The 21,909-nt window shown below is 40.6% G+C and overlaps 2 long non-coding RNA genes across 2 annotated transcripts; both read right to left on the bottom strand.

Moving 5' to 3' along the window:
- Positions 1–1,474: 1,474 nt before the first annotated feature.
- LOC112958788 lies at positions 1,475–17,757 on the bottom strand. The gene is made up of 4 exons (XR_003251502.1): positions 17,561–17,757; positions 16,232–16,328; positions 3,179–3,366; positions 1,475–2,415 (listed from the first exon to the last, which is right to left on the bottom strand). It is a non-coding gene; the product is annotated as an uncharacterized LOC112958788 (long non-coding RNA).
- LOC112958789 lies at positions 10,568–13,048 on the bottom strand. The gene is made up of 2 exons (XR_003251503.1): positions 12,684–13,048; positions 10,568–10,688 (listed from the first exon to the last, which is right to left on the bottom strand). It is a non-coding gene; the product is annotated as an uncharacterized LOC112958789 (long non-coding RNA).
- Positions 17,758–21,909: the final 4,152 nt, after the last annotated feature.

A 21,909-nucleotide genomic window follows, 5' to 3' on the forward strand; every position in this document is an offset into this window, starting at 1 on the left:
GACTSCCAGCACAGGTAGTCTCCTAGGTCCCAGCAGATAAGAAGTATGGTCTTACTARGAAGCCCAAAAACCCAACAGCAGCAGCCAAAAAGGGCCACTGGAAGGTGGAGGACCCTAACAGAGTCCCAGTCCTATCAACACGGACCCCTTCGGCAGGGCCAAACCAAACAAAGTTGACATTCTCAGCAAAGAGCCCCCAAAGAGCACAGTCCTCTTTGGTGACCTACCTTGCAAGCCCAAAGCAATCCATGTCTTTCAAAACTGCCAGGAGATTACAGTTTTTTCAGTTGTAGCAAGTGAAGCAGTTTGATTTTTTTCCCCCTATTAAAAAAGGAAAAAAGACAAAAAAATCTTGCTACAAGTATTTAATGCTGCTGTAGCTGGCCTGCAAGCGTATTGAGATAACAGATTTGCAAGTCAGACCCATTATACAAATGTGCTCTTGAGTTACACAGAATCAGTGTTGTGCTGTCTGTGAAAGACTGGGAGCATCGCACAAAACTCTGGTGGGAAGTGTAGCTTTCAAGTGAGAAGCGTATTTAAAATTTTAAACGCAAGCCTTTTTTGTCCAAAAAGAAAAAGCCTAACTTTCTCGAAGGAAGCAATTAAGTAAGAAGTCAAGAGTTCCAAATCTGAAACAAATGCTGCGCTGCCTGACTGCGTCTGCTGAGCCTCAGATTCAGATGAGCGTATGGCCACAGGAACAAAATTCACTACAAATTCACTCATTTGCCAACAAAGAGCTAGCACATGAATGTGAAGGCTCTTATCCTCCGTAACAGAGACAGTCTGATAGATTAGAGTTTAACCACCATGAAAGTTTAAGCCTGCATGAAGTTGGTTTATGCTAAAGTGCTTGATCTTGTGAAAATGGTGAGCCAAGAACCTCCATGGTCGGTGGCCCAGCTCAGTGATGCTTGGACCTGCTGGCAAGCCATGTCCAGGATACAGCCATGGGGACACTCACCTTGGGCAGGTAGGAAAGGACCACCTGCCAGCCATGGTCACCACTACCACATAAAGCAACAGCTTAAGGGACATGATATCCCACTTATTTGCATCTCAACTGTCTTACCTATGTCCAAGCTGGAGATTGCTCAAGTGCCCCTTGCCAGGGCTCACTCTTATATTGTATGCCCTGCATCTACAGGATGCACCATCCTGCAGTTGGGTGTGGAGAGGAAAACAAAAGAAAAATCAAACAGAAAACCACAAAATGGAGGTCTTGTCTGGGCATCCTCTAAAAACAGGATTGTTACAGAGAGTACTGATGATCCAGAGATGTATGTGCTGCTGTTGGAATACTGATTAATTCCCTCCTGACAACAGCACACATACATTTTGTATATGTGTTGAATTGGTTCTGATGAAAAACCTTGACATTACAGCCCTTTTCAAAAATTACACAGAATACATACTAAGCCACCTCCAAAACTTTAGGTACTAATACATTCAATGCACATGCATTATAGGGAGAAAGATTTTGCTACATTTACATTTGAAAGCAGGGTTGCATTTTAAACTCTATCTAGACTTCCTACAGCCGACTTAAATTCATAGGGGCTTTCAGGACTAAGGGATGACCTCTTCTGACCTTCTAAAGAGCACAAGCCCATCAGATGCAGACAGCAGCATACTAAAGACAAACCTTTATCAGGGAATGTCAGTATAAGTTTCATATTGCTTTGTGGTGGTTGTTTCTATCTACATAGATCCCCTCTACGCCTTCTGCAGAACAGAAATAAGAAATATAGCAAATAATTCAAATTCCTTAAGGAAAAGCAGTTGAACTGGAATTTTCCCGCTATTCCTGGCAAGTACCTACACATGCTGTTACACTGGGATCCGAGGATAGAGGTATCTTGCTTGCTCTGTTTCCTTTTTGCTTGTTTATTTTTGGCTGTTTTGGGGATTCTGAAAGATCTGCAGAACTAGTGGGTTAAAAAGGGCTTCTGGAGCTCACGGTCAAAGMAGACCATGTTTGGTCTGCTCAAATTAGATCAAGTTCAATCCCTGTTCCATCCCATATTGGGTTAGAGTACATTTCCAAGAACTTCMGAGTCGTTCACTAAACCAACAGTTTAGTAGAAAAAACAAGAAAAACACCAGAAAACATTTCAGAATATGTACATATATGGGAAAAAAAATTCAAGGGAGATTGAATTTGACACCCAACATGACTTGGGGTGACTTACAGAGCACAAGTCTTAAAAGAAACGTATATCCAGTTATGACAAAACAGCACAACTATAAACTCTACACCAATTCTAATACAGTCCAAAAATTCAGGAAATCATTTTATGAGGGAAGCTGCCAAACAACGTTGTGCGATCATATCCTCACCAAAATGTCATAATGTCACTGCAGGATCAAGACAGGAAAACTTTGGGGACATAAAGGATGAAGTTCTGGTACCTGAAATCAAAGTATAGATAAAAATAGAAATAATAATGATACAAATAATAATGAAATATTGCCTTTTATACAGTCTGCTGTAGAGACAGGAAAATAAAAAATTCCTGTTGGAAAATTTTAATTAAAAGAATTCTTTTCTGTAAGATAATTCATGTTGTCTTTAGTTTCATATTAAGAAACATTTTTATCAAATTACTATGTCAAAATGAGAAAGTGAAAGATGTATTTCTACATGTCACACTTTTTAACCAAACTGCTCCATTTTGATTTTTCTAGACAACAATGTTTGAARCTTCATAAAAATTTGGATGTTATTGCAGTTGGGATGAAGTCGAGTAGTATTTTGTTGCTCACAAACACAAGGTACATAGACTAAGAGGAGACTTTCAGAAAAGTGAAAGTCATCAGGGCTCACAAAGATTAAAAATAAAGAAAATGATTCAAAGGGAAAAAAGATTTAGAAAGTGAAGAAACAACAAGGGAGAGAAGATAGAAATAGGATAAAATCTGCATCAGGTAAAGATGTAGGGTAAAAGAAAACATGAGGTAATCTGGCTAAACTGTGGAGCTTCCGATGAATTAAGTCTTGCTCTCTCCACAATAAAATATATAATGCACTAAGTACACAGCACGTTTGATGTCCAGCAGCTCTTTGACAGCCATGCCCAAGTTCTTCACTGCACACTACCCTGAAGCCTTACCCATTTTTGCCTATATATTTAAGTGTTAGGATAAGAGAGGAATGAGAACAGTGGTAGCTTACTTGTAGGGCCAGATAAACTCATCTGGAGGCTGCTATCCACAGTATTCTGCCCTCATTAATTTTCTCCCCCAAACGTAGCACTCAGGCACTTGCAAGCTTTTGTCTGCTGCTGTCATCAAGGCATTTGCATGCACTAATCCATGACAAATGGTTTCGTTTGATGCACATCTGATTTCCTTGCCTGCCAGCTAGAAAGAGATAATAGAAATACCACAAGAAAGTGAACTAGAACAAAAGGGGGTCATCTATTTGTTGGAGAAAACTCAAGACAAGGTTAAGAAACACCACCTGGGCAACAGACTTCATGGGGAAAATAATGAGTTTTCTATGATGGAAAGCCAGTTTTTAAAGAATCTGGGAAAAGCAGCTGCATTTTACTCAAAGTGTGTTATTCCTACAGTATTTATACTACAGAGAGTTGGCTTGGACATGATCATTCTCCGTCCAATCTTTCCCTGGCAATCTGAAACCAATTACAAACTCAAAGACCTCCAACTTCACCTTATCTGTTGGGTTTTCTTTTTAATGCACAGTAGTGCCGTCTGGCTGATTGCACTACCCAAATTTTACAGTAACCCATGGAARAAACCAAGAGCTTTGTGAATTGAAGCTACTCATGACACGGAACCAAAGGGTTAGTGTCACTCTGATAGCTCACAAATTTAAGCATTTCAAGTTTTCTAGGTAAGGGCAATACATTTTATTACAGTAATTTAAAAATAAACTTGGTTTTACAAGAAAAAAAGTCAACCCTCTGGCTACAGCAAACCTTTTAAGCTCAACACTGCTGTTTTTCCCATTCAAAAGGATGATAACTTGTTTCAGGCAGCTGCTTGAGTAACTAATGAAAAAGTTAAGAAAAATACATGCAAAACCAAAAGTGGCACAAAATAACAAATTGTGCATCTTAGAARTCAGATAACTTTTRAAACTGATTCTTCCAGAAAGTGTTAGGGCTTCTGGATTCTCTCCGAGTTTAGCAGCAGTAATTGTAACAGGCTGATGGCCACAGACAAAGCGACTCCTCTGAAGAATGAGGTCAACTGATTTTAGATGCATTTTACAAGCAATTATTTACTTATATTTCACAGTATATTTTACTCTGCCTTATCCAACCTACTCTGAGACAAATTCCAAACAGAAGCTGAAGGAGTTGTTTTATTTTGAAAAACACATCTGGGAGAAAAATACATGCTGAGCACTATCTTGTTAGTATCAATTTTACTTGATCTCATCGCATCTTTTTTGTGTTATTTTATTTTAAAAAGTGAGCATTAATAGGTTTATATAAAAGCTAAAAGACTMGCTTTTTCATTCTTGAACCTGTAGAACAAAGCCACAAAGGTATCGCTTATCAAGGGGCACGTAAGTAAAAGGTTGCTAAACAGTGACTTCCCCTCATTTATCTGGGTTCTTCTAAAAAAAATAAACATATAAATCAATGAAACTGATTTTCCAAATAAACTATCCTTGCTTGCTCCCAACCACTTAATTAAACACAATTAACTCTAGTTTGTTTTGGCAACCAATTAATGTCATGATCAAATATAAATACACCCTGCAAGAAAAGATTATGATTAATAAATCCTTTAYAATACAGTAAAATTACACTGAAGCTTTGGTTGCCAGAAATATTTAACTGCATTTTTGTGGAGCATTAATGAGGACACCAAAGACAATAAATTTTTATCACAGTGTGTGCAGTCAAGGCTTGAGCCCAGACTCTGGCTCAGCTCTACAGCCTGTCGGCTGCACGCTCTATTTAGAAAATGGGAAACTACAACACCAAGATCTCCACTTTCTAATAAGCTGACATGTATCATCAGGGACCATTTCAGATCAAATTCTTCATTAACATAACTTGCATTTACACACAGGTTAGCTATGGAAGGGATTTTTGTTCCTTTTGTTTAGTGGATTTGAAGGTTTTTCCATGCAGATTTGGTCTGATTTTTGTCTTTTTGTCAGAAAAACCAAATCACTAATCTAAGAGCCTTGTATTTTATATATTTCAGAGCTTGAATTTTATGATCTGAACCTTTGTCATTGGAGATGCTCATTCAGCAAGTGACAGAATGCACAGTACACAAATAAATCCACTCAGCTCATAAGAAAAATATTCAGGCACATTTTAAAGTATGTGCACTGAAGCAGCAGGTGCCAAACAAGTGTTTAGAACTGGGTTCTGAATACTCATATTTATCAATATCACTAATAAGAAGAAAAATCCAACTCCCAAGCGCCTCAATTTCTGCAATCAATTCACTTTCAAAAGCTGCCTCTTTTTTCTTCCAAGTAAAGGAACTGTAATTGAATACTACAATGCAGGTATTGATAGACAACAGTCAAAGGCCAAATCCTGAATTGCTGTCACTGAACGTAAATGGCTTTCGAGGAAAGCGGGACTGGTTTCTTACTCAATGCCAAGAAAAAGGGGAAATTGCCACTCTGAAAGGAGCAGAGCCAGAGAGAGGGGGAGTTGTCACATAACAATCTTGTAAGCAGAGCACAGAAACATTAGTCAGACATACACGACGCTTCGTCATCCTGATCTGCTTAATTCACACCCCCAATTCCCTACTGTGCATCACTGGCAGTCCAATAAATTCAGATCCTAGCTGCACTGCAGTCCTGCTGTGCCTGCCTTGAGCCCAGCAAAACAAGAGCCCAGCCTAGGGTTCAAGTGAGGGTTGAGGAAGAGATCCACCTGGCACCAAGCATCAGAAAACAACAGAAATGTGGAATCCCTAAGTCTTCCTCATTGCAAAGAGGAAATTCTCAGCAACATGGAAAACATTTGGAAGGAAAGGCCCTGATTAAATGAGAGGAAGGATAAAATGATATGAGAGAAAGGAACATGAGGCATCCCTTTTCACTTCCCTGACTGGACTCAGTAGACTCAGGCTAAGCTGCTGCAGGGCACTTTGAAGGTTGGGCAAGAGGGGCAGTTTGCACTCAGGATAGAGTTTTTACCAGGCACAGAAGTGATGCACCTTCATACATGAACTACCTCATCCTTGACCTGCTGTCATCAACGCTAAGAACAAAACCCCTATTCAATTAGCGTTCCAAATTTCAGTTGCTCTGCAAAGGAGCAGAAGAATTTTATTTTATCTACACCTCTACTGGGGGGACTAGATTCAGCTCAACATTCTTCCCAGATTGYCCAGAGCTGAAGAGTCCCAACTTTGGGACACAAGGAAACAGGATCTTCTAAAACGTGAAAGTACACCATTTCCTTCAAGGCTAGAAAAATCAGCGGGAAGGCCAAGATCAGAAGTTTTGTGCTCACAGCTACAGACTCAAGTTGCTCTAAGATGCTGTCTGGCTGCTAAGGAATATGCTCAGAGCACTTTTAGGTTGACGTCAGATGTTAGTTTGTACAGAATTGCTTTGACACCGATTTCTCTCTTAACAGCCTGGCTGTAAATCCACTTCTGGAGAAGATTTTTAATTGGCGTATGATTAACTACTACCAAAATAAAGGTAAATATGTAAAGCTTGGTATTTCACAGATGTGCGTTTGATTGCAATCTTGATTCAGTCCATGATTTCTTCCTTTAAATAAGCTTATTTCTGAAATAGTAACGTTGACTTTTGTAACYCTGCTATCGTAGGTATACGTTTCTGGTCCTATCTGCCTCCCGTCTTCACAGCATACGGAGGCCCCATAAAAATAATACAATATCCTTAACATTTAGCTGATCATTTTGCATGGCCTTGCATGCAAATACAGCATCTTCTAAGCCATATGCAACTATTTTGTACCCCACCGCAATGCAGGGGAAGCTAAAGGTCCCCAGTGCATGTGTAACAGGTCTCGTTTACCAAACAGAACCATGAAATTCTTCTCCAGAATTGTAAGAACRCTTTAAGATGGCACTCATATTTATAAATATCTTACTGTCCTGCCGAATGCCAGCGCCTACTTGGTGCCTCCAGGAAGGAGGCAGTGCTGTCAATCAGATGATCAACGGACTATCACAGGCACTTGCCTGGCTCTGCAAATCACAACCTGTCCACTCCAATCCTCAGGCCAATTCAACAGCTCTACAACTGCGCACATGTTAGAGCTTMAAGTGGCCAACGTAGTATTCTGCTCCTTCTTACTAAATATTACAGGAATGACATGATTGAGGGGAAAAAAGAAAAAAACAAAAAAAGATCTGTGTATTTGTTCCCACATAAAGTTATTTCCTGTGAACACTTTCATACATCCTTTCCCTAACACAATTATCATGGAAATGAAATACATTCATACATAGAATTGCAGAAAACACTTGTAACACCCAAGGAGAATTACACTGCAGTGGTGCTGTGCTGCCTTACACCAAAGCAAGCTCTTCTCCGAGCCCCAACTCGGGATGCAAAAACCTGTCCTGCCCACCTCAACTATTACACTCAAAAGAAATGCTCGCCAACCCTTCAGGGTATTTAACAGCACGCATTTAAACCTTATGTTAATAAAAAGGAAAGAATAATTCATGAAGAGGTACAATATAGCACAATCCCTTTTATATTTAAGGAGTATTTACAATGCCCTTACTATCTGTGCCCTTCTGCCAAGATTCCATAGAAAATAAAGCTGCAGTCACTTACAGATGCAGTCGCACAAAGTGGTTTATCTTTTTTTAAGCTTCGTACCTTCTGCCAACTTGTCTACCTGAATAAAGTAGGACCAAATTATAAAACCATATACTACATCAAAAGGAAGCTTTAAACTTATCTGTTTGCACATAGTGTGTAAAAATCTATTTCAGCCCACTCAGACACTTATGCCTAAGAAATTTGGGGGGGAAACTCAGAAATCTACCTTGATGATAAACTAACCTTTTCATAGTCTGCCCACACTTTCTACTGTTTCAAAAGGGCTTAACCAATATATGGGTTTATTCACTGTGTTAATCCGTTGAGTTCAGCTCAAGTTTATTATACTAAATCCACTAAATCGGGATTTTTGTTTGCACCTTCTGGTGCTTAATGACACTCTCACATTCACCAAGTACAAGCAGCACAAGACAGGTTGGAATCTGCCTTTTTAATTACTTTCTACAGAAGTAGAAGCTCCTGTGCTGGAGCTGAACTGCTCTGAACCTCTGATTTCTGAGCACCTCATTATCTGTGGAAGATCACGGACTGAAACAAAAGGTATGCGGAGCATGCTATTGATTACAGCTATATTTGCCATGATTCAATAAGTTGAAATTTCATACACCAAATATTAAATTACTGAGATTATGCATGGGCTCATCTGCATCCATTTTTTATTCACTTTTATTTGGCTGAGTGTTTTAATCTTACTTACACAGTGAGTAACTAAAAGTAAATGACGCATTCCTAATATTATAAATATGAAAAATAGGGTGTGCTCAGGGACTGCAGTTGAATACATTAAAATCACTCAGTTTGCTAGTTAAAATATTGCCATCCCTTTTATGTACAACCTTTTGCATTTGGTTGGTAGACTGCAAATTCACGCCCTTATAGAAAACACTCTTGATTTTCTGTTGTGACAGCAGAAATTGTCCGAAGTACCTGACAGTTTCCCTAAAGGATGCTCCCGAGCTCGTACTTCCCAGGCGCAACACCATGTGAATCAGAGGTGAACACCGTGTCAAATTCCACTCATCTGTCAGTGCAGTGGATTATTTCTTGAGACTCTGAAATTGGCTGCCCAAGATCAGAACACCATCAATCTTATTCACGCAGRAGCTGCTGGGAGAGGCTTGCGGGAGGCAAAGCCCTGCTCTAAATAGGTGATGAGGCAGCTGTAAAGCCTTCACTCTATCTGCATCACGTTGCAGAGTGAAAGATTTTGTCATTTTTCACATTTCCCCAACACTTGGTATGCATTCAGTGTCTAGCTCTTCTCGCTTCATAAAAGAGGTGATTTTTCAGGCTTAGGCAAATGTTGCAGAGCTCTGGATCTGCCCAGTTCTCATTTTTTCTCATAATGTCACTTGTTTCAACTGATTTTACAAAACAAGATTACATTTTCCTTTTACCTATCTGTTTAGCTGGGCTATTTTTTTTAATATATATTATTTCCTTTACCGAGGGGCAGCCTCAGGTTACCAGCAGCATTACTCACTATCATATTGTAATAAACATTCTTCTCTTTGCAAGTCCCAAATATGACCACCACTCAAACTTCAAATACTCTTACATTTTCAAAGAGATACTACTAGAGATATTCCCACTAGTTAGTTTCATGAGATATTTTAACCATCCAGAGTAGGTCCATCAAAGATTTAGCTCTAGTGCTCTAGGTTTTAGATATTTTATTACAAACAAGCAAGAAGATGCCAGTACCCGCAACTTTGGGACAAAGAAATAATTAGGAAAAACTTTGAATCATTCAGTTGCACAGCATTTACAGTTCAATTACCATCCCACTTTGATGGTAATTCCTTTACATTAAAAAAAATGCATAGTATTAATTGCTATATCGTAAATGACGCATCATTATGGGTTAAGATTTTTCCATCTTCATTTGCAAAGCTCTTCAGAGCTCTCCCTACTTTCTTTGAATCAGCATTTATGAAGTGCCATGCTTGCCCTGTCTAATTTTAGCTAGATGATAACTCTGTGTTAGACTATGCCAACTCCTGAATTTTGAACATGGCACAGATGCTTCAAAATGCAATTAAACTTGAAAATTTCACATAATCAATTGCTGTTAAGAAAATCTCACGAGCACTAAAAAATACAAACAGGCTGCCTCTGTGGATCAGGATAGTCAAAATGAGTCAAGTTCTCCATTGCAAACTCATGGGACTAATTCTGATCTTACACACCTTTAGTTTCACTGAAACACAGGCTCAAACTCTGCTCTAAATGACACTTTTTGCAGCCTCATCACTTTTCAGAARCAAACCTGAAAAACCTAAAATAACCCCATTGCTTTTTTACACCCAAGTAAACACCTGACCTCAGACAAACACTAAAGACTGATTCAACAGTAATTAATTTGGTTCATTACTATTATTAAGGGACCAACTTGTGTCCAGGTTGGGTTAGCAAGCAAAGTTACCCAAAATTAAGTTATTAAAATGTTTTGCCAAGCTCTACTTCCATCCATTACTGCAATAAAGAAGGAGACAAAAATAAAGGCAGAGGGACACAGAAATTAAGTTCTCRTTTCAAACAGGATTCCCACACTGGAAAGTTGTTAAAAGATGACATTAAAAGATGAATACTTCAAAATCAGATTGATAAAGCATAACACATTACAATGACTGGAGAAGACRCTCTGCAGTATCAAGGCAAACTACTCAAAGTTAAACAATAAAATGGATTTTACAATTATTCAATCATTTATCAAGACAGACACGAGCACGGGCAGAGAGCCTGCAGCCTTACAGCATTCCCAGTCGATCTCAGTCCTACCTGGTCTGTGCAGGTGATGCTGCTGGAAAGTGTGATGGAGGGACCCCTGACAGAGCAGCATTGCACAGGCACTTATCCACAAATACAGGACCCAGGACATTGCAGAGACCACTGCCATTCTCTAAACAAAATATTAGACAGATATTATTATCCATCTCCTCATAGCACACAGGATAGTCAGCTTCCATTACATTTATTTTATGAAAAAGACTCGTTTTTGTTAAATAACTTTGTTTCCTGGTTTATTTCCCCCCTGCAGGATGCAGTTGTCACACAGCAAAGGTCACAGTCTAAAGGACAGCTGAGGTAACAAGATGTCAACACAAGAGCCTGCATAACTTGAATAATTTAGTGGCAAAAAAAATGAAACTATAATGATCTAAGTACTAGGAGAGAGAAAAAAACAGAGGGCTGGAAAATACTCCCACATTRTTTTAGCACTGAACTTACACGGCTGGATTCACAAAGCCAGCCAAAAACTGATCTTTGGGCAGAATCAGAGCTACTTTAAGCACATTACAGGTCAGCACACAGCATTATCAGATGTCTGAGGAGCTTTTCAGGCATGTTCCATGTCCCAGTCTGGAAGGCCAATACTGACCCAGTAGGTAGATTAGTGTCTTTGACTCCCATGAGCATTAATTTTTAATCACAGTACTGTCTGCTAAACAAAGTAATTGTTTCTCAGAATTGTGTTCTAATCCCTCGATAAAAATCAGCTTGCTTTTATTCAACCTACCAGTGCACAAGAACTCAAGCACAGCCCCACTGAATTTCATAGGGATTAGGTAGCAGACTTGATCTTYCCACAAAGCAGATTACAACAAGAGTATTTTTCCCCCCTTTCCACAAAAGGGGAAAGGTCATTTGTTATTCTAATATTTTTAATGAGTACTTTCATAATACTCTTCATTATCATACTAAATTGCTAAATTCTCTAACTTCAACAGCTCTTTCTTGATGTCTGCAAGGGGAGGTCTGCAAGGCTCAGCTACGCTCCACATTGTTCCCTTCCCAGCCCCTTTTGCTGCATTTCCTCTTGCCAAATTAATCAAACTTCAGGCACTCTCCTTCTTCAGCCAATGACACGATGCGGGTTTCTAGCTAATAATCCAATCAGCTCAACATAGTTTGCATAGAGGGAGAGAGACTTTGGAGGAGCAAAGTATCTTGCATAAAAGAATTATGCTTTCACAGAAAATTTAAGGGAAAAGGCAGTCAGTAGGTGACCTATCAGCAGGATTKCCACAGTAGAAAACTTGTATGTTTTATTGACACTTAACAGTATTAAATAATAATGAAATCTATTTAAAAGACTATTTTTTTCTTTCTCTTATTTTAAAGCTAGATGGTCTCTGGTAACCTCTTTAAACACTGTCTGAAAAAAACATAAGTTTACAAATATAATTAACTAAAAACACTAAAACATTATTTTGATCAGCTATTCCTTTCTCCTGCACTGAGTATTTAATGGACTCCTCAGCACACAGTTTAATTCCCCAAGATTTACTTTACTGTACACAGTATGCTTTTTTCCTCCTGTGCTTTTAGAGAAAGTAATCTTGCAAAACAGAGCTCCCAGGGGGCTGCCCGTGTCCTCAGGAATTAACATCTTATTGTCATTTTGGGTGCTCCCATGCTTTTTGCACAACAGAAGAGAAAGAGGACTTCTGCATATAGTGATAGCACAATTTCAGGCTCTTATTTAACCTAAACTTTATAAATCCTAGACAAAAAGTGAAGCAAAGCCAAACTTAGACATAGGAACATTTAACAGACTGTTTCTTCAGACATCCTATTCTTAACCACATGGACAGAAAACTTGCTTAATCCATCTCCTATTTTCATTATTAGCATTCTGAATTTTTTGGTTCATTTTAAAATACTTTTTCAAGCAACACTATTTGAAACTACTTTACTCAGTCCCAAGTATTTCTTACAATCATTTCTTCATGTACTTGACTGTTAGCAAATTGTTATCCCCCACACACAGTTTTATGCAGAGATCATCTTATTACCTTATTACTAGTAAAAAAAAAGACAGTAAGTCTTCTGCAGTTATTAACTCAGTTCAAAATCTCTTTTTTGAATTTTAAATCCTAAAGCAGCTCCTTACCTGAGTAATCCAACCAAGAGGACAGCACTCTAATAGTGTTCATTGGAAAGATCTAACACTTTTTAAAATCCATCTGTACCACAATAAGGGATTTTTTAATAGCTTCCCAATAATCTTCTTGATCGGGATTAAAAAACAAAAATAAAAAAGTCTTTTTCGTTACAAATCCTATTCCCAGAGTAAAGAAGACATCTGAGCACTCGGACTCTGCCGTCAGAGAAGTGGCCAAGGTTTGAGGGGTGGAAACCTTTTCATTTTCACCTTTAAATCATCTCCTAGCGGCACCTTCTGCTTGACGAGCCCTCTGAAGGGAGCTTGAGGCGATGTGCGGCTCCGGCTCCACTCGAGGACGAGGCTCGGGTGCAGCGCGCGGCAGCGGCGCCTGCTCCGGCGGCCAGCGGCTGCTCCGCGCGCCTCCGTTCGCTGCTGCTATAGGGTGCCGCGAGCCCCGTCGCCTATTTCAATACATCCCCTCTCGGGGAGCATCGCATGCCTTAAAGCGACACAGCCCCACGCGAGCCCCGGCGCGCTGGGCACGCCGAGCGGCGCTTAAATAGCGGCGCAGGATGCAGGAAAGCATCCAGTCTCCGCCGCCAGCACACGGGCACAGAGGCGGGGGAAGAGCCGGCGAGGGAAAGGCACGGTTGCAATGGCAAAGGACTCGTCGTGGCCAGTGACAAACCCAAGACGCTTAAATTACGCCGGCAGCAGCTCTGCTCCCCCAGCGTGGCTCCCTCGTGCTTATTTGCAAGAGGCAAGCGAGGCTTAAGGAAGCCTAACCCGGTTTACAGGCAGCAGCGCAGGGAAAGTGCCCAAGAGCACAAGAGAGATGGAGGAAGGAAAGGGCAGGAATAACCCTGTCTGTTCCACGGACTCCCAGCTCCCTGCTGCACCTGTGAATCCAGTCGTTCCCTCTCTGCTCCCTTCCCAACGTCGCAGCAGACAAAGGGAAGAGAAACACCACAGCTCAGACCCACCAAGTCATTACAGTTATTTATTGCCCGCATCTTAAGTGGCCATTTACAGGAACAGATTGGCTTCCTCCTCCTCTCGTATTATATGCAATTAGTTTTTCTTAAGGAGCAATTGTAGGTACCTAACATGTGGCCAAAAACCCCATTCACGCCTGCCCGCAACAAGAAAAATGCTGAGGGATAAAAACAGAAACTTCCATTTTAAGAGCCCRGGGTGCCCTCTAAGCTTACAGGACCCTCCCAACAGCTCTATATCACAATAAGTATCTGTATCTAGACCTAATCATCTCAAAGAAGTTGGAGATACCAAAGGAGTGTCCCCATGCCAGCCCTGGCATGGGCCCCTTCCTCCTGGCAGAGCCCAGAATGGCCATGGAGAGAGAACATGACCTGGGATAAGCCTGGCTGTGCTCAAAGATGTTCTCCAAAGGTCACTGCTTATTTTGAGTGTTTTGCACGAAAATCCATGGGAGTGGCACACTTATTTAATAACAGCTCCCTTAAATATGCTCCCCTGAGGACATGTGGGGAGCAAAAGAAGARAAGGGGAAGCAGTGGGGAGCAGCAAGGTGAGAGGAGGAAGGAGCAGCACACCCACAGAAAGCACAGCTAAAACCTCTCAGGAAACCGCRGGGCCTCGTGGAGAGGGAGAGGGCTGAGACAGGTTGTGACCGCACACCTGAGCGGAGCAGAGACAGATTTACCCAAGACCCAGATTTATGTAAGAGCAGCAGAGCTGTCGCTCTGCCAAGCGCTGCTGCCTGCCCGCTCCGTGAGGCTAATGCCACCATCACCCCTGGCAGATGCTGCTTCTGCACAGGACAAGCTCCACAGAGGCAYGGGACATGTTGCTGCCGCAGGAGAAGGGGGAAGATCAGAGCAGTGGAGGAGAATATTAAACAGGCTGCGCTTGCAGCCTCCCTCTGTCCTGGCTCCCGTCATCCGAGAGGAGCCGCGGAGTCCTTGGCCAGACCTGCGGCAGCTCCCGCACACCTGCTTTGGTGTCTCTGCCAATTTTAACTTCCAGCAGAACGACAAGGCACAAAACAACTCTTCCCTGCTTTCAGCTGGGCACCGTGTCATCCCCACCTGACACTTTGGGGCTTTGCTTGTCCCTTCCCAGCTCAGGTGTCAATGTCTCCAACAGGRAAAGCAACATTCCCTCCTTATGTGCACAAACTCACGTGTTCAATGGAGTGGGGGCTACTAACTGACAGGACTGAAAAATGAACACAGGAAGCTAACAAACTGACAGCTAACAAACTGCACACTACAGAACTCTTGGAAATTTTTGTCAGAAAAAAGGCAGAGTAATTTTTCCTCTGAAAGAGATGGGGTAAAAATTAYGCAAGCCTTTACATGCAGTAGTCTACAAAGATTAGACTCAGAGGTCTAGTCTTCTCATCTGTCCCATTTCTTATACGATCTTCTACTCTGAAGACAAGAAAGGGGACAGACCAAGSGTCTTGAGCTATCCTAGGGAGATAAGAGCAAAGAAGTCTTATCCACAGGCCACCCCACAGACTGGGGGAGGGATGAGCAATGACTTTGTGGGGTTATCAAAAGAAGGACCATGGCAGAAGGGTGACATTTCCAAGGTGGAGGCAGGCTGCAAGCAGCCAGCAGGTATCAAATTGCCTTTGAGATAGGCTCCTTTGTGCATGTTGACTGTGCTTACAAACAGAACTGCCATTTCTTCTTCATGCTACCATTCATGTGGAGATGTCAAGTGAATGATAAGAATAAGCAAATAAAAATAACACTCCTTGCTGCCTGGACCTCTACTTATCACAAGCTTTAGCGACACACAAAAGAACGGAGCATATGCACCCTGGATCCATGCAGACAGATCGGGAGCTGTACTCAAATAAGAGCCTCTGGCCTCTACTTTTGAATGTTGCCTCTGCTCCTTTCCTTCCCCACCCCTTCACCACAAACGTCTTTTACCATGTAAAGATTTAATATGACAAATCCCAGGCATATATTTTACAGGGTCTGAAAAAGGCTCACCACCTTTGAAATGCAAAACACATTAGTTCTAGTGCTCCTGGGACAATGCAGCTTTGCTTTTACAGATCTGTATTCCCTGTTCCTCCAAGCTGTCTCTTCCCACCCTACAAATGTTTCACACATACCCAGATTTGCTTKTGGCCCCTGTATGGGCAAGAGCAGCAAGTATTTCAGCCCAATAGTATAAGTCTTCCTACCCCAGGTGAGCAACACCCAGRTGACTAGAGAAGCTCTTCTTGGTGGTTGGCACCCATAAACCCAGTGGCTCCTTCCCGCCCAAAGAAGAGACTTCCTACAGTCCATTTTCACATAGCATCMTTGTAACACCTCTGCTGTTACAGCCTTTCCAACCTTGCTTAGCAGAAGCTTTATCAGACTCTGCTAATATGCCAGAAAGATCAACCATCAAGATGGCATAGCCAGATCCATTCAAAAAGCAAGCTACATGACCATAAATGCTATGCACTGAAACRAACAAAGTTAAACCACCAATGCAAATATCAAATGCAGTAGGAGAGCACAACACAAATGGAAAGACTTCTATTGTTATTATTTCCAGCTTACCTTAAAGGTACTCTTCTGCCTTGTTAAAAGAAGATCCAGTGTTCACAATTCCAGCGTTTGTGAGACTAAGATTCTGCTTCTTACAAGTTTGCCTTGCCTAAGAGGAGGGAGAAAAAATAATAATAAAAAAATCTATATTTGTCAAAGAAATTTATATCAAAAAGTTTGTCCTAGTTCTTTTTAAAGCATGTAGGACAATGCACAAAAAAGAGACCCTTATTTATAACTTGCTATTAGCCAGCAACAGACCATCCATACTTGCTAAAGAGCAGCAAGAGGCATTATATGTGCAGTACATTATCATCAAGGAACAAAATTGTAATATCCCCTAGCCTATTCAAAATATAACTGTGAAAGTGTCACTGTGCTCATCATGCCAAGTAAACATAGCCTTCATATAATGGAGAGGAATTGTTTATTTAGTTTCAATTTAGAGACACCAGCAAAGCAAAGGCATTTAAGTCAAAACAGCCCTGGAGCGATGCCAGTCATGGTGTTATTGTCAAGTAATAATACTGTTATCTTTACCAGCTATACATTAGCTGTAGACATCATCCCACTTTTAAAATACTGACTCTCTTCTCATCAATTCTCAAAGTCTTCAGCCCAGGTATTCTTACATTATCCAGCTGAAATCATTTAAAAAACTATTGAAATATTCCTAGCATCAGAAATAAATCAGTACTAGTGTCAGGACAACACTTGGTATTTGACTAATCAGTTCCAGTACACCAGTTCCCAGGCAYAGTCTGAATGTATAGTGAAAACTGACCCTCTTTAGTGGCCAAAGAGGGAAGGAGCATGTATGTTTGTAATATCTGCAATGTAAATAAATAAATCGGAGACAAAATAGTTAAAATTAACTGGGCAGCAAATTCACCTTTGCCTCTTTAGGGACAGTCACAGGGCTGTCCTTGCTACTTTTAAGTTTACTGCACTAGCTCTAGAAGCTAAACAGGCAATAGGCCTCCAGTAGCTGAAAGCAATGGGAAAAAGAGATGCTTCACTAGCAKGGAAGACAGGCCTCACGTCAGGGTTCATACAGTGCAAATAACATGGAAATGGSGCTATCTGGAGACAAGACTCCTCATTGGAGCATTGCAATTAATCCTTCCAAGCTTCAGCATCAGGCTGCAGCAGGTGCTCCCCAGCCCACCCAGTCTCCCACATGGAATAAACCCTTCAGAAAAGCAGCCAGGAGTCACAGCAGAGACATCCATACTCACCAATACTCTATTCCCTTCCTGCAGGAATAAAGAACTCCTCCAAGACCTGCATGAAAACCTGGAACACAACAAGGACCCTACTCCTCCAGCCCCAAACACTTACCTCCCAAGCATCAACACTGCAAAAACAAGATCCCCAATAGATTTAGCTCTTCTTCCAAATGCCTCTCCATTCTTTCTAAGCTCCTATGCTGTTTTCTACAGCCTTTTAGCTATTTCCTCACCCTCCCCTGACTAGTGAAGGGAGAGCCATTCAGAAAGCTGTTCTGCAAACAGGAACTCCACTAAAAGCCCAGAGTTCCTCTAGGAACCACCAGACACACAGCTGTGCTTGGGTGCTCAAATACTCATCCCAGCAAACYGTCTTCACCTGTGCTCGCCTGTGCTATTGACTCGCTTCAATAACAACCTTTGGCCAGTACCTCTGCAAAGGGAAAATGTTAAAGGCCTGTTCAGCTCTGCAGTGTTGCACTTCTGATGTTTATAACACCCTGAAAACCACACTTTAAAGTCATCTAAGTCTGCACAGGGTCCAGCTGCAGGGGAAATTTCAGCTCTTTTATTTCACTAGGGCATTGGCCAAATAGCCTATTTGCAAATGTGTGTGTTTGCCTGCACTTTATCACAAGGAAAGTCAATGGTGGAAAAGCAATAATAAAGGGAGAGGTTTCTTTGCTAYCCGCCCCCTGCAGCTGTGAATTTTTATAATGGATTCACTATATGATCTTAAAATATGTTGCAGTTTATTGAGGGTAAAATATCCTGTATTTTGCAGAGGCACAGTGAGGCTTCCATGSACATATTTTGGTGTTCTTGAAGACTGCCAGATTCAATGTGCTGTATATGGTGATTTTGACTACTGTTGGATTAAACTAATGTGCAATATTACAGCCTAATTATTAACCATATTAAATATTAACCATTCTGTGATTCTAAAGATTCTAAGGGAACCCTTGAAAAGAGAATGCAGGTAGACTATAAGGGACAATTTCTGACTTCAGTAATGCTCCTGAAAAGAATACTGTGGGAAAGCAGCACAAATAAGAGACTCCCTTAAAGAAGACTTAGAAACAAGAAGCCAGGGGAAGTTCTTCCATACAAAATAAGTGAATTCAGCCAATATATACCTGATGCTATTATTTTTTTTGAAAGCAAGGTGAAAACTATTTAGATACTTTGGACCAAGCCACTGTTTGTTTAACTAAGAGACGTTATTGTAAAGTCTGTAAGACAATAAGACTTAAAATAATAAGACTTAAGATTTCATTCCAGGCCACAGCTATGAGTTTTGTCATTATTTAAGAGAAACATGGCAAGCACTCGTTTCCAAAACCTATCTGTTTTCTGGCGTGAGCAGAGGGCCACAGCAGAGACGTGTGTGCTGTGCCCGTGCAGTGAAAGGCTGCTTCCTCACGAAAAAAATAGTGCATGAAATGAGCATGGAAAAAATCATATACCATGCAGTCTTTGCTTGAAGACAGGTTSGTTGACTGACAGCAAACCTATATAATAATTCCTTCCAGGCAGATGGCAGGATCACGATCTGCTCTTCAGCTGCAATTCTCTGCTGCCTCCCATAAGCAACCCAACCACAGGATCTACCAATAAACGGGCTGTTGTATGTAAATTGTGCAACACTCAAATCAAAACATATGGATTAATATTGTGACTAGTTCTCGTATTCCATGTTGTAAAAATTTGCCTTGAATTTGCCTCTAACATTTCATAGCTGATCATATGCAGATAATAGCTTCAGAAATCTACACAAAAGCAACTTGTAAATTCGTACACCGCCCCTGACAGACAATACTCTCTTGAACGTTTGTGTAGGCGTTGAAAATCTTGCCATACATCGCTAACTCTCTCAGCACATATTGTTTTTAGGCTGCCATCTGCTAATGCACAGTTCCACCCTAAGAGCGATGCAGGAGTGCTGCAGTCTCTGGTCTGCTCTGTTTTCAGATTTACTATTTTATTTCTTTCAATTCCCACCACTCAAATTGCGCCATTCTTAACTCTCACTGTAGTAACAAAGTTCAGGACACCCATTCACTTCACTGCCAATTTTCAGTGATAAAGAACATCTATTGAGCAGATATCTGGGCATTTGTTTAAATGAACCAAAGCAACACGTTGCATGGTGATGTTCCTGGAACGCACTTGTCTCAGTGTTTTTTGCTATGCATGTCCTAGAGAGATCCTAGGTCAAGCAGGAAGTTTGGAAGCACACATTATCAGGGAATATATATTAAAAGCAAGTTTTAAGCTGGTGGCAAATAAAGAGCAAACCYCCCAAAGGAATCCTACAAGAACTTCTTGAACAAAGCACAGCTATGCACAGCACACAGAATGTAGGGCTCCAGTTACCGTGATTAATAAGGAGCGATAAACAGTATTTCTGACAGATTTTGCTCCTCCCTGAAAATGTCAGTAGCACTTTTGCTGCTGATTTTGCTTCGCTATTTGCAAAATTTATAAGATAATATTTAATTCTGTTTTCTTCCCTTCTCCACCTCCCACCCCCATTGGAAAMAAATTTACAAGGGATAATTTAGGTTAAGTTTGCAATGCAGGATCTATCACTAAAATATATTGGAAGCCACAAATTTATCTTCAGGAAACTGAGGAGTGTGTTACTTGGCAGCTGAAATTTATCTGCTTTATCTTCTCCCACACACTCTTTTTACTACTCCACCTTCTTCTCAGGTTTTCAAAGGTGGTGTTGTCATTTGCTGCTGCATAAAATACTAGTTTTTGTTGGCATTGGTGGCTGAGCACATCAAATTGTTGTTGATGTCCCATTCGGAAATCTGCGTGCCAAGCAGAGAAGTCAGAATACATAAGTGTACACAAATTGCACAGAAATCCTTCCCATATCACTTGCAAAACATAAAAGTCAATAAAAAGGACCAAGACAAGAAAATAGAGATTTAAAAATGAGAATATACAGAGGCATATGCTTAAAGGAGGCTCACCTAGTGGTTTTGCTTTTTATTCCGCTTGTACAACAATCCTCCTTCATTCCCTAAATTATACAAAAATGGTATAGTAAACKTTAAGTGATATGTTGTTCTTGCTTCCAGTAGTCAAGGTAAACCAGAATAATCTTTTCCATTGAAAAAAAAATCTTTTTTGCTTCTAAGAAACAATGTAGTTCTTGTTATTCTGTCTGTGCTCTAGGAAAGGATTGCAATTGCCTTTTTTACAAGGTTTTAGTTGCTAGAGATATAAACTGTCTCTCCCAAGTATAACAGATGAATTCTCATGCAATGAAATATGATACCTTCCTCAGAGCCTGAAAGCAATTCTGATAGATTTTCAGGGAAATGATGAAAATTAGCTTAATGTTGCATAAATAAAGAAATTGATGCAACCTGGGATGAAACCCCACCACAAGCAGAAGGCTGGGCCCTACTTATGACATTAAAGCTTTCTCTTGACAGCTTATGTGAGTCTTTAATGGCCGTGGGGTCATTTGCTGGCCTTCTGAGTTTCACCTGATACAGCCATCACAGCTAAATTTTAAATATGAGTCATTTTGCAGGCAGCACAACATCCAGTTGGCTCCTCCTTCCATTTCCCCACAGGGGGCTGAAAAATGTTAAATTGTTCTCTTCACAATTAAATTCATGAAACACTTAAATTCGATGGCAGCCAGACACCAAGGAACAGGAAAATCATTTCATCTCATAATGTTTTAGAGCCCCTAGGCAAATGTAAACAGTGTATGCTGTGATAGACTAAGGATTTATTGATGCTGCTGAACAGAGAATCTGCTGATTTATTTTTAATTCCAGTAGATTTTTTAGGGTAATTTACAATTATTTATTACAGAATTTTGGTGGAACTATTWTTTAGGGCATTTGAACATACCAGACCCATTTAGGTGGAAAGGTATTTTAAACAAAAAGACACTAAAACCAAATCAATCTGTATTGAGCTAACACTGACTTGTAATAGTGAATCATTATTACACTCACTCCATTGCCAAAGCATAAAAGGGGTTTTAGGATCCCTTGCATAATGCAGCTTCCCAAGGCCAAGGAGTGTTTTATAGGCTGCCACTAGAGGTGCTGCTGACACTAGTCCTCAGGGTTAGGCACAGAAGCGTTTAAGTCCCTTTCATATTCCTGCAGATATTTTATTCACCATYAAGTTAATAGAGTTTTCTGATAAAAATATAACTAAACTGTGTAACACTCAGCTGCTGTTTTAACTATTATATTTTACTCAGAATGACAAGAAGCGGCCATTTCAAGTACAAACATCTTTGTTAATAATATTAAATTGTWAGAAACATAAGTAAATATATGACTTTATGTCRTACCACTTACTTTTACAGTATCGCATTTAGCTTTAGTGGAGTGCACTCTTGTGCTTCAGCCATATTCTGCTTCCTCGGGAACTGTGTGAAAACCTAATGGATAGCAAATCGACTTTCATGGCAGGAGG

Source organism: Nothoprocta perdicaria, unplaced genomic scaffold (assembly GCF_003342845.1).
Source record: "Nothoprocta perdicaria isolate Ctin4 unplaced genomic scaffold, notPer1 scaffold_9, whole genome shotgun sequence".
In the NCBI taxonomy this organism is placed as follows: domain Eukaryota; kingdom Metazoa; phylum Chordata; class Aves; order Tinamiformes; family Tinamidae; genus Nothoprocta; species Nothoprocta perdicaria.